The sequence below is a fragment of the Artemia franciscana genome, chromosome 15, assembly GCF_032884065.1.
Source record: "Artemia franciscana chromosome 15, ASM3288406v1, whole genome shotgun sequence".
Classification (NCBI taxonomy): domain Eukaryota; kingdom Metazoa; phylum Arthropoda; class Branchiopoda; order Anostraca; family Artemiidae; genus Artemia; species Artemia franciscana.
Genome location: NC_088877.1, coordinates 41,947,599 through 41,962,733, shown reverse-complemented (window position 1 = coordinate 41,962,733; position 15,135 = coordinate 41,947,599). Strand labels below are relative to the sequence as shown.

The 15,135-nt window shown below is 35.9% G+C and overlaps 2 protein-coding genes across 5 annotated transcripts in view; one reads left to right on the top strand and one right to left on the bottom strand.

Annotated features, from left to right (window-relative positions):
• LOC136036495 (advillin-like) overlaps nucleotides 1-4,889 on the bottom strand; it is a gene marked incomplete in the record, with an annotated part of 128,196 nt that extends 123,307 nt beyond the window's left edge. Inside the window, 1 exon segment of the mRNA XM_065718766.1 lies at nucleotides 4,735-4,889.
• The window catches only part of LOC136036496 (L-lactate dehydrogenase-like), a 102,199-nt gene that overhangs the window by 48,984 nt on the left and 38,080 nt on the right, over nucleotides 1-15,135 (top strand). Inside the window, exon 1 of one of the 4 annotated variants that reach the window (XM_065718767.1) lies at nucleotides 13,104-13,145. The exons of 1 other annotated variant lie outside the window; for it this stretch is intronic. The gene's annotated coding sequence lies outside the window, so the exon portion shown is untranslated. Of the gene's footprint in view, nucleotides 1-13,103; nucleotides 13,166-15,135 lie in introns of those variants that run through there. 2 more of the 4 variants (XM_065718773.1, XM_065718769.1) reach the window with 2 other exon arrangements.

The following is a 15,135-nucleotide window of genomic DNA, read 5'->3' as shown; positions in this document are numbered from 1 at the left end:
TTGGAGGACACCTAGGCCCCCTCCCACGCTCATTTTTCCCAAAAGTCACCGGATCAAAATTCAGAGATAGCCATTTTATTCACCATAGTCGAAAACCTGATAGCTATGTCTTTAGGGACGGCTTACTCCCCTGCAGTCCCCGTGGGAGGGGCTTCAAGTTACAAACTTTGACGTGTGTTTACATATAGTAATTATTACTGGGAAGTGTACAGACGTTTTCAGGGGGATTTTTTGGTTTAGGGGGGAGAGTTGAGGGGAGGTTACGTGGGAGGATGTTCCCATGGAGAAAACTCTCATGGGGGAAGAAAATTTCAAAGAAGGGGGCGCAGAATTTTCTAGCATTATTTTAAAAAACAAGGGAAAAAATATGAAAAGTTTTTTCTACTGAAAGTAAGGAGCAGCATTGAAACTTAAAACGAACAAATATTACTACGCATATGAGGGGTTTACCTCCTCGTTATACCTCACTCTTTACGCTAAAGTATTTTTAGTAATTTCAACTATTTATTCAACGGCCTTTGCGATTCAGAGGTCATTCTTAAGGAATTGGGACAAGATTTCAGCTTTAATGTAAAGAGCGAGTTATCGACGATGGTTGAACCCCCTCATAAACGCAATAAAAACATACGAATATAGAAGTTCGTTACGTAAGTTAATTCGTAAGTTACGTATATTTTTTTCCAATGAAAACGTTTGTAAAAGATTAAAGATTCTAGTTGCTTTTTTAAGTAATCCAAAAATTGGAGGGCAACTAGGCCTCCTCCCTCGCTCCTTTTTCTCAAAATATTCCGATTAATTGCAATTAATTAATACGCAAATTTCGTTTTAATTATTTATGTGCGCAGAGCCAAGATCAAAACATACATTGATTCAAAACCGTCCAGAAATTAAATAAAAAAACCCAGTTTTTTTTTTTCATTTAAAAAAACCTGTTTTTTTCCCTTAAACTGAACATTGTGATACGTCATAGGTAGTTTATTTTACCGGGTTTCTGCAATCTCGACGAAATCCAGCTTTGTGACTGATTAAATAAAATAAAAACAAGTTTTTTAAATGAAAGTAAGGAGCAACATTAAAACTTAAAACGAACAGAAATTACTCCTCGCTCTTTACGCTAAAGTTTGACTCTTTCTCTTAACTCTACTTATTTCAAAAGAGCTATTTATTTTAACTAAACGGCCTTTGTGATTCAGGAGTCATTCTTAAAGAATTGCAACAAAATTCGAACTTTAGTGTAAAGACCGAGGTGAGGGGGCGAAACCCCTCATATACGTAATAAAATATACGAATATAGACTTTGTTTACGTCACTTAATTTGTAAGTTGGGCATATTTGTTACTAATAACGTTTGTAAATAAAATTAAAAGTTTAGTGGCCTTTTTAAGTAACAAAAAATTGGAGGGTAACTAGACCACTCCCCGCCCCTTTTTTCTCAAAATCGTCTTATCAAAACTTTTAAAAAGCCATTTAGCCAAACAAAGTAAAAGTAATGTGCAAATTTCTTTTTAATCATTCATGTACGGTGAGCCAAAACCAAAACCTTTTTTTATTCAAAAACGTTCAGAAATTAGATTAACAAACAGATTTTTCCAATTCAAAGTAAGGAGCAACATTAAAACTTAAAGCGAACAGAAATTATTACGCAAATGAGGGGGCTCGTCCCCATATCAATACCCCGCTCTTTACGCTAAAATATTCTTAGTAATTTCAAAAGAGCCATTTATTTTAATTAAACAGTCTTTGTGATTCAGGGGTCATTCTTAAAGAACTGGAATAAAATTCAAACTTTAGTGCAAAGAGGGAGGTATTGACGAGGGGACGAACCCCTTCAAATACGTAATTAAAAGTTACAAATGTAAAAGTTCGTTACGTAAGTTGATTTGTAAGTTACGTATATTTATTATTAATAAAAACGTTCGTAAATAAAATTAAAAGTTCTAGTGGCCTTAAGTAACAAAGATATTGGAGGGCAACTAAGCTCCCTTCCCCGAACATTTTTTTTCAAAAACGTCCGATCAAAACTTTGAAAAAGCCATTTAGCCAAAAAAAAGTGAAATTAGTATGCAAATTTTGTTTTAATTATTCATGTACGGCGAGCCAAAATCAAAACCTGTGTTAATTCAAAAAGATTCAGATATCAAATAAAAAACAAGTTTTTTGGACTGAAAGTAAGAAGCAACATTAAAGCTTAAAACAAACAGAAATTATTCAGTATAAGAAAGGAGCTGTCCCATCCTCAACGCCCCACTTTTTACGCTAAAGTTTGACTCTTTCTCACAACTCTACTTTTTAAAACAATAAAAAACTTTAGCGTAGAGAGCGGGGCGTTGAGGAGGGGATAGCCCCTTTCATATACTGAATAATTTCTGTTCGTTTTAAGTTCTAATGTCGCTTCTTACTTTCAATTAAAAAACTTGTTTTTTTTTATTTAATCAAACAGTTTGTGGTAACGAACTGTAATAAGGAGCGACCAGGCTCAATAGTAACCAAAACTCTAAAAAATTTAATTTTGATACCAATAGCTACATCAAAAGAATCGCATTTTAATGCTAATTTTAAATATATAAGTTTCATCAAGTTTAGTTTTATCCATCAAAAATTACGAGCCTGAGAAAATTTGCGTTATTTTAGAAAATAGGGGCAAACACCCCCTAAAAGTCGCAGAATCTTAACAACCATCAGATTCAGCGTATCAGAGAACCCTACTGTAGAAGTTTCAAGCTCCTATCTACAAAAATGTGGAATTTTGTATTTTTTGCCAGAAGGCAGATCACGCGTGTTTATTTGTTTTTTTGTTTTGTTTTTTTTTTTTCCAGGGGTGATCGTATCGACCCAGTTGTCCTCGAGTGTTGCAAGAGGGCTCATTCTAACGGAAATGAAAAGTTCTAGTGCCCTTTTTAAGTGACTAAAAAAATTGGAGGGCACCTAGGCCCCCTCCCACGCTAATTATTTTCCCAACGTCAACGGATCAAAATTCTGAGATAGCCATTTTATTCAGCGTAGTAGAAAAACCTTATAACTATGTCTTTGGGGACGACTTACTCCCCCAGTGTCCCCGTGGGAGGGGCAACAAGTTACAAATTTTGACCAGTGCTTACAAATAGTAATGGTTATTGGGAAGTGTACAGGCGTTTTCAGGAGGATTTTTTGGTTGGGGGAGGGGTTGAGAAGAGGGGGATATGCTGGGGGAACTTTCCATCGAGAATTTGTAATGGGGGAAGAAAATTTCCATGAAGGGAGCGCAGGATTTACTAGCATTATCTAAAAAAACAATGAAAAAATAAATATGAAAAAGTTTTTTCAGCTGGAAGTAAGGAACAGCATTAAAACTTAAAACAAACAGAGATTATTACCCATATGAGGGGCTCACCTCCTCCTAATACCTCGCTCTTTACGCTAAAGTATTTTTAGTAATTTCAACTATTATTCTACGGCTTTTGTGATTCAGGGGTCATTCTTAATGAATTGGGACACAATTTAAGCTTTAATGAAAAGAGCGAGGTACTGACGAGGGGGCGAACCCCCTCATATATGTAATAAAAACATGGGAATACAAACGTTCTTTACGTAAGCTAATTTATAAGTTACGTAAATCTTTTACTAATAAAAAGATTCGAAAAAAATTAAAAGTTCTAGTTGCCTTTTTAATTAACCAAAAAATTGGAGGGCAACTAGGCTTCCTCCCCCACTCTTTTTTTCTCAAAATCATTTGATCAAAATTATGAGAAAGCCATTTAGCCAAAAAAGAAAAAAAATATACAAATTTCGTTTTAATTATTCCTCTGCGGAGAGCCAAAATCAAAACATGCATTGATTAAAAAACGTTCAGAAATTAAATTAAAAAAACAAGTTTTTTAACTGAAAGTAAGGAGCGACATTTTAAAACGAACAGAAATTACTTCGTATATGAAAGAGGCTGCTTCCTCATCAACGCCCCACTCTTTACGCTAAAGTTTTTGCTGTTTTAAAAAGAAGAATTGAGAGAAAGAGTCAAACTTTAGCGTAAAGAGCGGGGCGTTGATATGCAGAATAATTATAGTAAACGTTTTTTGATTCCAATTAAATAATATTTACCCACCCCCCAATGTGCAATGTATACCCAAATTATGTATTTCCCATGCAGTTTGCCATATGTCGATTGTTTCAACCCGTGTACCCGTAAATTGAATCAACTGTGACGAAATCAAGAAATGGAAAAGCATATGGGAAATACATACTATGGACTATATATTTGCATATTAGGAGGGGCGATAAAATACGGTAGAATCACTGTCAAAATGTGTTGCCTACAATTATTCTGTATATTATGAATTAAGAATTGTTTTCTTCTCATGTTTCCTTCTCAACAGCCCCAGTTCTAGGTTTCTACCCCGAAAACTAGTAACACTTTGAAGGGACAAGCTTGAAGGTCATCCTTTATCCTCGCCTCTTGAAATCCGTCACCACAGGGGGGCACCCGCTTTCAGAAATCCAATACACCAGGTGAGGCATGACAATTGACAAGCATAACTAAAACTGTGCCAAGCGTGGCGGAAACTGTTCTTAGAATGGAGGAACTGTGCAGCACACGTGGCGCTGAACACCAGGTGGCGGAAAACTAACGCACCCTCGCCTTCAACCTCCGTTAGCTGCTTCACACCTCCGCATTTCAGCGGCAGTAAATCACGGCGACACGAACACCACGTCTTTATAGAAGTGTGGCATGTAAGAGCTTCTAATTATTATGTATCTTACCTTACGCTGAAGTAGACTCGCTGTAGTTATACTAATCAGTCAAAGTATCCTGAAATAAAATTCAACGCCTACTGAATTGTTTGCAAAGTCCACTTCCTATTTTGTTTCTGATCTGGCTGGTCTCTCTCCAAAAGAAACGGGAATCAAGAGCGAGTACTGTGTGGGCTACGCTTGTCTGATTATTAAGTCATCATTGATGACGTAGTTTGTTTTCATTAATCAGCATCATTATTTTATGGTTGTCAGAATCTGTTACAGAGACAGACAATCCGGCAAAAAAGCTAGTGGGTAAAGTCATAGCATTAATTAACATATATATATATATATATATATATATATATATATATATATATATATATATATATATATATATATATATATATATATCATTTGGGCTTTATATTTGTGTATTAGGGAAGGGGGTTAGGGGTTACGTACATCGGGGCTACATGCAAAATGTAACCAAAATACCAACTAAATAATTGTTAAAATATAGCTACAGTGCAGTTTTCTAGTGCTGAAGCTAATTGTCTCCCTAAGCCAAACCATAAGATTGTGCCATCACTAACCCCGGCTCAGTTTACGTATGTCAAGCTATTGACCCCCTTTCTCACTTGGAAGATTGAATGAATGTCAAAAATGTACCACTTTGTAGCATGTGACAAAATACATCACGTTTACGGATGGTGTTTTTTCTATATATATATATATATATATATATATATATATATATATATATATATATATATATATATATATATATATATATATATATGTATATATATATATATATTATATATTCTACCTATCTCCCAAGTATCTCACTTATTTCAACCCCGTACCTGTAGATCCAAATTCTCGAGTGTATACTGGCTAACGGATAAGTACGAATTTCTTTCAGATTATTGGGTTCACTTGGGGAGTAGGGATAAAACTATAGGTATGATCAAGGTTGGGCGGAGGTGTTTAGCCCACAAAGGCAACTTTTCAGATATCAGTCTATTTATTTTAGTGTGTTTAGCTAAAAAAAACAACTTTTTAGTTAGTCTTTTAACTAGAAAATATGATTTTGATGACAAATAAAGACGATACTGACAGCCGTTTTATCTGTCCCCAGTGGGGGGATGATCAAACCTCCACAAGGACAAGACCTTGGGTAACGTGGTAGGCAGAATTCGTATCTACTCAAGATTTTCTAAAACTAGTTTAATGAGCAAGCAAACAATATAAAATACTAGTACACACTCGTGAACATTCCTCCTGAAGCTCTAGAGTATCCAAGCTATAGTCAACTTGCCCCGGCTGGCACAGAGGATTTGAAGGGTACTGCTGCACTCTCCAAGCTCACCATCTATAGTTGGCTAGGTGGGGGTTACAGGAACGCTCCGATGGTAGTTGATGTGGAGATTGTCGTTAAATCCTCCGAGCTCACCGTATATGATGAAAAGTGGAGGTTACTCAAACTCTCCAACGGTGTTCCTCTAACAACTTGTTGTCACTATTGGTTCCAAAGCTGAACTGTCCAGAAATTATGTCTTTTACCCCCTCCTTCTCTTCCAGGTCCCAAGTATAGTCATCTGGTTCCATGACCCCCAAAATAGCCTCTCATTGGCTGTCAGGCTCTGACCATAGTCGACCTCTGCCTTGAAAAGAAAGGAAGGCAGAAACAGGCTCTAAAACACTACATACAAATAATACAATCTTAAAGTAATAAAACATTAAATGCAAGAAATACACTGGTATTTAACTTGTACAGGCCTAGTAACAATCTTTACAACCTATTTTATTTGTTTATTTGTTTACTGGAAAAACCATAAAAACTAAACAAGACGGGACCCGACAAAAAGGGATAAAAGAAAAACTCGAAAACCAAACTGACAGAGAAGACAAAAAAAGAACAAAAAATCGAAATGGAAAAAAAAATACAAATAAAACCATTGAATGAGGAGATGGGACCTCTCAAATGAATCAAATCTCCTGTTGTGCTTCACTATCCAACAGCTTGTGGTAACGAAATGTAACTAAATAGCGACACCACACAATAGTAGCTTAAACTTTAAAAAAAGGAGTTTATGTCAACAAATATATCAAAATGACAGGTTTATTGTGCAAATTCCAAGTATATAAGGTTAATGCTACCCATAAAAGGCTAGAAGCACGTGAAAATTTGCCTGATTTTCAAAAGACGGGGAAACACCCCTGTAAAAGTCGAAGAATCTCAATAAAAATGACACCATCAGATTCAACGTGTCTGAGAACCCTGTTATAGATGTTTCAAGCTCCTAACTGCAAAAATGTGGAATTGTGAATTTTTTACCAGAAGCAAGATCACGAATATCGTATCAAATCAATGGTCCAAGAAAATCGTGAAAGAGCTCAGTTGAACGGAAATCTAAAGTACTAGTGGCTTTTTTAAGTGACCAAAAAGGGCAACTAGCCCTCCTCCCACACCCCTCTTTTTGCCAAAAAAGTCCGATCGAAATTTTAAGATTGTCATTTTGTTCAGTACGGTTGAAAAGTCCCAAAACTATGCCTTTGGAGATAATATGAACCCCAAGCCCCTGGGGATTGAACTTTAAGTTATAAAATTTACCCAATATTTACATATAGTATTTATTATTTGGAAGTATAATGTTATTGTACTTAATGCTTCCATACGTGTTATTGCACATATACAGAACAATAATGTGTAACATCAGTATATGTTATTGGGACAGGCTGTATTTGTTGAAAAGATGGGGGGGGTCCATAGGGATAGTTTTCGTTGTAGAGGAACATTTCTGGGGGTAAGCTTTCCAGAGGAAATTTTACCCTATGGGGATTTGACAGAATTTCTGTACGAAATTCTTTTATTTGTCTTACTTTCTCTTTGCCTACTCAATTTTGCCTATGCAGATATTCCGTTGGAGTTGTCCAGGCGAAACTTTCAGTGTATTTTGATTTCCAGAAAATAATTTCTATGGAAGGGGTGGTTTCCAGAATGATCGAACAACGATTAGAACCTAAAGTCTTTTTTAAATAAAAGTATCCGAAGAAGAATTTTTCTGGCTGAATCTTGTGCAAGAAATTGCACAGAAGGGGGAATTTTAGCGAGGATGGAACTGCCCGGACGGAGTTTTACGGGGGGGGGGGTAATATTTTGCGTTGGAGGAACTTTTCATGGAGGAGTTTCCCGCGAGGAGAGGGAATTTTTCATGGTGGGTGAGACGGATTTACCGGCATTATTTGGAAAATGATCAGAAATTAAATTTTTAAAAACCAATTTTTTTCCACTGAAAATAAGGGTTAAAGATATAACTCAAAAATGAGTGGAAACTATTACGTATAGGAAGGGGTTGCCCTCCTCCTCAATACCCGACTATTTACTCTAAAATTTTACTGTTTGTCCAATTTTTTTATGAGCGACCCCTGAAACGCAAGGGCTATTTAATTAGAATAGGAAGCTTTCTTAAAAATGTCAAGAAAAATTAGCGCGAAGAGCAAGATATTGAGGAGGACGGCAAGTCCTCCATATACGGAATAATTTCTGTTCATTTTGATTTTTAATGTTAATCCTTACTTTCAGTTGAATTTTTCTTTTTTTAATTTTAAACTAAGGTCAATTGACCGAATAACAAAAATCACTGAACTGAACCTGAATTTCGATTTGTTGTAATATTGCTGAATAAAATCAACTGGAACACCAGAAACCCTTCTAGATTTTTTTTAAGATATGTTATTTCTAATACTCGGCTTTGAATTTAAAGAAAGGTCACCGACACTTCCTCATTTTTTTTCTTTAGCTTTTTATTACTGCGATGTTGCGTGACATATACCCTAGCTGTGTAGCCTAAATTTTAGAGATGACAGTCTTAAATTCAGATTTTCAATATAATCCAAAAGTGCAGAAAAAAAAAAATCATTAAAAGGGTTGGAATGCTCCCCTCTCCCAAAGATGAATTGAAAATTTTCATCTTTGAATTTTGAGGTTTCAAGACTAAGTTTAGCATAATTAGTAAAATTAGCCATTTTTTCAGTATAATTAATAGTATACTTAAATAGTATAGTATAATTATAAGCAGGGCCGTCAAATATGGGGGCGGGATTCCCCCCCCCCCCCAAAGTTTTTGTGCGTTCGGTAAAAAAAGAAGCCGGTAAAATCGTGGCACGAAGTCCCAAGATTTTTTGTTCGGTTAAATAAAGACCACGCAAGTACTGACATGTCAACTACAGAAATCTCAAACTTGGTCTTTAAACGTAGCAGTTCCACTGGTCAAGTTTACCAGCTGGTTAAGCTGGTCAAATGATAAAAAAAGAAAACTGATATTGAATATTTACAAATAAAACATGACCCCTACATAGAACAAGAGCTAAAAGCTCATATGGTACTTCTGACGAGGTCGGAAGAGCCAAGAGCTAATTTGGCATGAGCTCTAGCAAAATTTTTAAGAATTAATAAAGTGATTTAAAAGGAAAATCGGAGGCTTACTGACGGTCGGGATTTTAAATAAGTACTCTGAGTCACTAGGTCCTTCTAAATATCAAAATCCATTAAGATCCGAACATCCACTCGTAAGTTAAAATACATCAATTTATAATTTTTCCTCTCCCTTCCGCCCCCCAGACGGTCGAATCATGGAAAACAACTTTATCAAGTCAATTTGTGCAGCTCCCTGACGCACCTACCAATTTTCATCGTCCTAGCACGTCCATAAGCACCAAACTCGCCAAAGCACTGAATCCCACCTCATGACTCCCCCAAAGAGAGCGGGTCCAGTCCGATTATGTCAATCACAAATTTGCGACATTTATAAGCATTTTCCAAGATTTCCGGTTCCCCCCTCTAACTCCCCCAATCTCAATAGATCTTCTTGGTATTTCAAATAAGAGCTCAGAGACATGAGTTCCATCTGAATATCAAATTTCATTAAGGTCCGGTCACCCATTCTTAAGTTAAAAATACTTCAGTTTTTCCAATTTTTCCAAATTAACAACCTGCAGCTCCCCCAAAGAGAACGTTCAAATTATGTCGACCACGTATCTATAACTTGTGCTTATTCTTCCCATCAAGTTTCATCCTGATCTCTCCACTCTAAGCGTTTTCTAAGATTTCTGGTTTCACCCTCCAACTCCCCCCAATGTCACTGGATCTGGTTGGGATTTAAAATGAGAGTTCTATAGCACAAGATCCTTCTAAATATCAAATTCCATTAAGTTCTGATCACCTGTTCGTAAGTTACAAATCCCTCATTTTTTCTAGTTTTTCCTAATTACTCCCCCCCAACTCCACCAAAGAGACCGGATACGGTCCGGTTATGTCAGTCACTTATCTTGGACTTGTGCTTATTCTTCCCACGAAGTTCCATCCTGATCTCTCCGCTTTAAGCGTTTTCCAAGATTTCTACCCCCCCCCCAATGACACTGGATCCAGTCGGGATTTAAAATAAGAAATCTGAGGTACGAAGCCTTCTAAATATGAAATTTCATAAAGGTCCGATCATTTCTTCGTAAGTTAAAAATACCTCATTTTTATTTTAATGTTTTAGAATTTACTCCCCCCCCCCAACTCCCCCAAAAAGCGGATCCGTTCCGGTTATGTCTATCACGTGTCTAGGATTTGTGCTTATTTTTTCAACCAAGTTTCATCCTGATCCCTCCACTCTAAGCGTTTTCCAAAATTTTAGGTTGCCCCCCCCCAACTCCCTAAATGTCGCCGGATCCGGTCCTGATTTAAAATAAGAGCTCTGATGCACGATTTCCTTTCAAAATTCAAATTTCATTAAGATCTGACTACTCCTCCCTAAGTTAAAATACCTCATTTTTTTAATTTCTCAGAATTGACATCCCCCCTCAACTCCCCCAAAGAGAGGGGATCCGTTCCGGTTATGTCAATCAAGTATCTAGGACTTGTGATTATTTTTCCCATCAAGTTTCATCTCGATCCCTCAGCTCTAAGCGTTTCCCGAGATTTTAGGTTTTCCCACCCTAACTCCCTCCAATGTGACCTGATCCAGTCGGGATTTAAATCAAGAGCTCTGAAACACGATATCCTTTGCAACATCAAATTTCATTAAGATCTGATCACCCGTTCGTAAGTTAAAAATACCTCCTTTTTTCTAATTTTTCCGATTTAACCGTCCCTCCACTCCCCCCCCCCCAATGGTTGAATCGGAAAAAAATGGCAATTTCTAATTTAATCTGGCTCTGGTTTCATCGTCCTAGATTACCTGGAAGTGCCTAAAGTAGCGAAACTGGGACAGAACGACAGACCGACAGACAGACCGACAGAATTATGCGATCGCTATATGTCACTTGGTTAATACCAAGTGCCATAAGAACTAAACTCTTTATTTGAAAATCAAAAATGCCTGCGTTTTAGTTTGTTGTTGAACATTTTGCCACATCAACAATGGCCGAAAACGGTTTCCTGGTAGCTAGAAACGAGAATCGCCAGGTTTTAAGGTTTACACCTCTAAATACAATTAATGGTATGGGTAAATTATATGCTATAACACTGAACACACGTTAACTCCCGTAGTTGAAATAGAAATACCAAATGAAGGTAAAAACATGGTATCATTTATAATTTTAATATAAATAAAAGCAATAGAAGCCTTGGAATATAGAATTTTACTCAGACTGAATGCACAAACTCTAAAAACAAAACACTATCTAACTCGACTCTCATCAAGATCCTTAATTCAGCAACCTTGAGTCAAAAACGAAATTCAAGAATTTAGAAGAGAACTAGAGGTTGAAGGCATAGAAATCTTATTTTTGGGAGATCTATAATTTTTGATAAAAATATGTCTATGGATGAATGTTGGTTATTTATTTTGTATAAATATGTCTAATTGAAAGGTCTATAAAAAAAAATAACAAAGTTATTTCTCTTTTCGCATAAAATATCTGGTTTGAATTAGAACGACCTTAAAAAATTTTAATTGTCCAATCAGAGTTAAGGGTTGAGGCATAATTTTTGAAACCAAATTGATAGAAGCTTTGCAAAGCGGTTGTTCTATCTGTAAAAAGAATTTGGCAAAGATTAAAAGATGTCGTATTACTCGGGAACAGTTGAAAGCAAATTAGTGCATATACAAGTGGCTTAAACAAATTTTTTACAAATTAAAATATTCCGCTTCTGTAGTATATGTCTGAGCTCAAAACCGAGATAAAAACTATTTCATTGATAAAACTTTGTTATTTTATCGACAAGTATGACCATGGAGTGGCTTGGACAGTAGTTTTCTTGTAAGACAAATAAAACAATCTCGATTCTGCCTAAGAAGAATAAAGCTTAAGCAGTCTATCGATTGAACAAACATACTTACCTAAACTAAACTGGAAGATTCAAGCAAATACTTTTTCAAAATGGTTTATTGCTATATAACGTCTCATTGGAAAATTTCGACACTGGGCTATGAGATTAAATTGTCTTGTACACCATTTCTATAAAATCAGAATGTTAAGAACGTCTTAACATTCATTGAATGTTCAGAACGTCGCGCGAAAGAATAATTGAGCTGTGAAACACACGCTGCAAACGTCAACGTTCTGTGAACGTAATTGCTTCTGTGTTACTACGTTTAAAGTTAATTGACAAGATTACTCTATTTTTATGATGGAATATTTTTCTGTCCAAGCAAAAGATGACCAGAAAATTCTAGTTTAGGATTATGCTTATAAGCCGTCTAAAATCACCATAACATTGCACATCAAAATTTATGAAATCAAACTGACGGAGAACAGCTATCTTTTCAGCAAGTAATAATTTCTTCAACAGGTTTTTTCATGTCAGTTAACCTTATAGATGAAAGGAGGTGGAAGATTCAGCTCTTTATTTTTTATCAATGCAATACAGGAAGTTTAAGTCTTCTCTTTATCTATGCTACTTATTGTTAATCATCAAGAAAAGGATTTTTTTACCCGAGAGCAAGTTAGTACTTAGGTAGTGTGACTACTTAGGTAGTCAATTACTTGAAGTACGGTAATTGACTAATGATGATTTGACTTCTGTTAGTCAACAGTAGTTCAGAAAATGTCTGGAAATTGAAACTTGGCTTCTTTATCATTAAGGCAATTGTCAAATTGCCAAGGGAAACAGTAAGAAAAATTAAATGGAGTTTATTAAAACATTTTAAGGCCACCTTTGTTAAAATTTACAGTCTATGATCAAAATTCTGTACATCAAAAAGTAGATAAATGCTGACCTTACACAGTGAAAGGACTTGGGAAAAGTGAACTAAACTTTAAGGGAAAAGAATTTAGAGCAACCGTATTGACGAAATGTAAAATGCTTGAAGTCGATTGGGTTTTGTAACTACAGTCCAAGTCGAACGCACTCGTAGTATTCTTTGTCTACAGAACGCTACCTATAAATAACATAAGCAGCTCAATTTGAAACACAGAAACGAGGATTTCTTTTATACATGGTAAACTAGAAGCCAGACAGGCACGTGTTAGCCCATTGGGCTGTGAAGACTATACAGAATCTGTATTTTCTTAATATTTCGGAAATTAAATGGTGAAAACAGGAGTACTTATTAAGTTGCCATTTAGAAATTAGATGGTGAAAACAGCAATAGCCCACTTATTGGGTTGCAATTTAATGCTCTTTTAAGCAGCCTAGGCTATACACCTAATAATTGCTAGCTATCCTTACATTTCATGATAAACCAGTTTTTCCGTGGACATGAACCTTACAAAAATCAGGAACATGCAGTATGTAATCTAAAAATTTCTTATTTTGTTCTAACATGTCTCCTTCACTGTCCTTCCTTTCCTGAGAAATACTATTTTAGGTAAAATTCTAGTTAATTGACTTCTTGCTATCTCAGAAAGGGTTTAGGTTAGGAAAATGAAACTTTCAGGGATGAATCTACAGACTAAAGTATGTCCTGAGAAGGTATTTTGAAGAAACTACCTCCACTCCTTCTCCCTCTAGAGGGCCATGACCTTTGATGACCTTTAAAAATATGTGTGTTATAAAAGTGAAACCTTGCAAAATAGATCTTCTGCTTAATTGAAGTACAACAAAATTGTTTTCAGCTTCATAACTTTGTTCAATTCCATTTTATAAGGTTTTAAAGATATGCAAATACATTTCCTAAATTAAACAAAAAAAAGATTGATATGACTCAAAATTCTACTCAAATAACAGGAATTGTATTTTCAGAACTAAAGGCAGAGAAAAAGCAACTACTAACTGAAAATTAAGGTAAAATGTTGTTTTGTCAAAATTTCTATAGGTATAGACCTGTTATGTAGGCAAATTTCAGGGCCCTCTAGAGGGAGAAGGATTGGAGATGGGTACTTTAAAATACCTTCCTGGGACACACTTTAGCCTGTAGACCCATCCCTGAAAGTTCCATTTTCCTAACCTAAACCCTTTCTGAGATAGCAAGAAGTCAATTAACTAGAATTTTACCCTATTTTAGGCTACATTGTTAAAAAGGCAAGCCCTAAAAATTCAATAATAATTATTGTAGTTAATGGACAATCATGGAGTCCACTGCATATTATCCCAGTAGAGGCTACAACAGAAAGTGCTAGCATTTTACCACAAGAATGCTGCTTAAGCACTAGGCTACTGCAAGGCTAATTTAACATATAGACTATAAGCTTTTCTATTAAGAGAAAGGATAGGGTAAATTCAAGTGGCCTATATACCTTTAGGAATCAGGGAAGGCAAAATTCTACTCTAGCTAGGCTACTTTTGGCTATCATGGAAAGGGGTTAGGTTACGAAAATGAAATTTTAAGGGATGGATCTACAGACTAAAGTATGTCCCAGGAAGGGACTTTTAGGGACCCATCTCCAATCCTTCTCCCTCTAGAGAGTCCTGAAATTTGCCTATTTGACAGGTCAAATACCCATTGAAATTTTGACAAAAATATTTTACCTTAATTTTCAGTTATCAGTTTCTTTTTCTCTGGCTTTAGTCTCCAATCCTTGCTTGGCTTTCATCTCCAATCCTTCTCCCTCTAGAGAGTCCTGAAATTTGCCTATTTGACAGGTCAAATACCCATTGAAATTTTGACAAAAATATTTTACCTTAATTTTCAATTATCAGTTTCTTTTTCTCTGGCTTTAGCCTTCGGCCTCGACCAAGATCCATTGATTTTTGAATTTAAAAAAGAGGGAATAGTTGTGGAGAAAAGTGGAAGTCATGGCCAATTGTAGAAAAAAGATAAGACAGATTGTTGAATTAAGTGGGCAGCCCAGTCAAGGGTTAATTTTATCCCTTTGATTGCTGTTGTTACTGTCTGCCATTTATGCTACACCTTTCCGTGCATGTGTGTCCCTTCACAAATGCCAAACTAGAGTCGTACCTCCCTCTAGAGAGTCCTGAAATTTGCCTATGTGACAGGTCAAATACCCATTGAAATTTTGACAAAAATATTTTACCTTAATTTTCAGTTA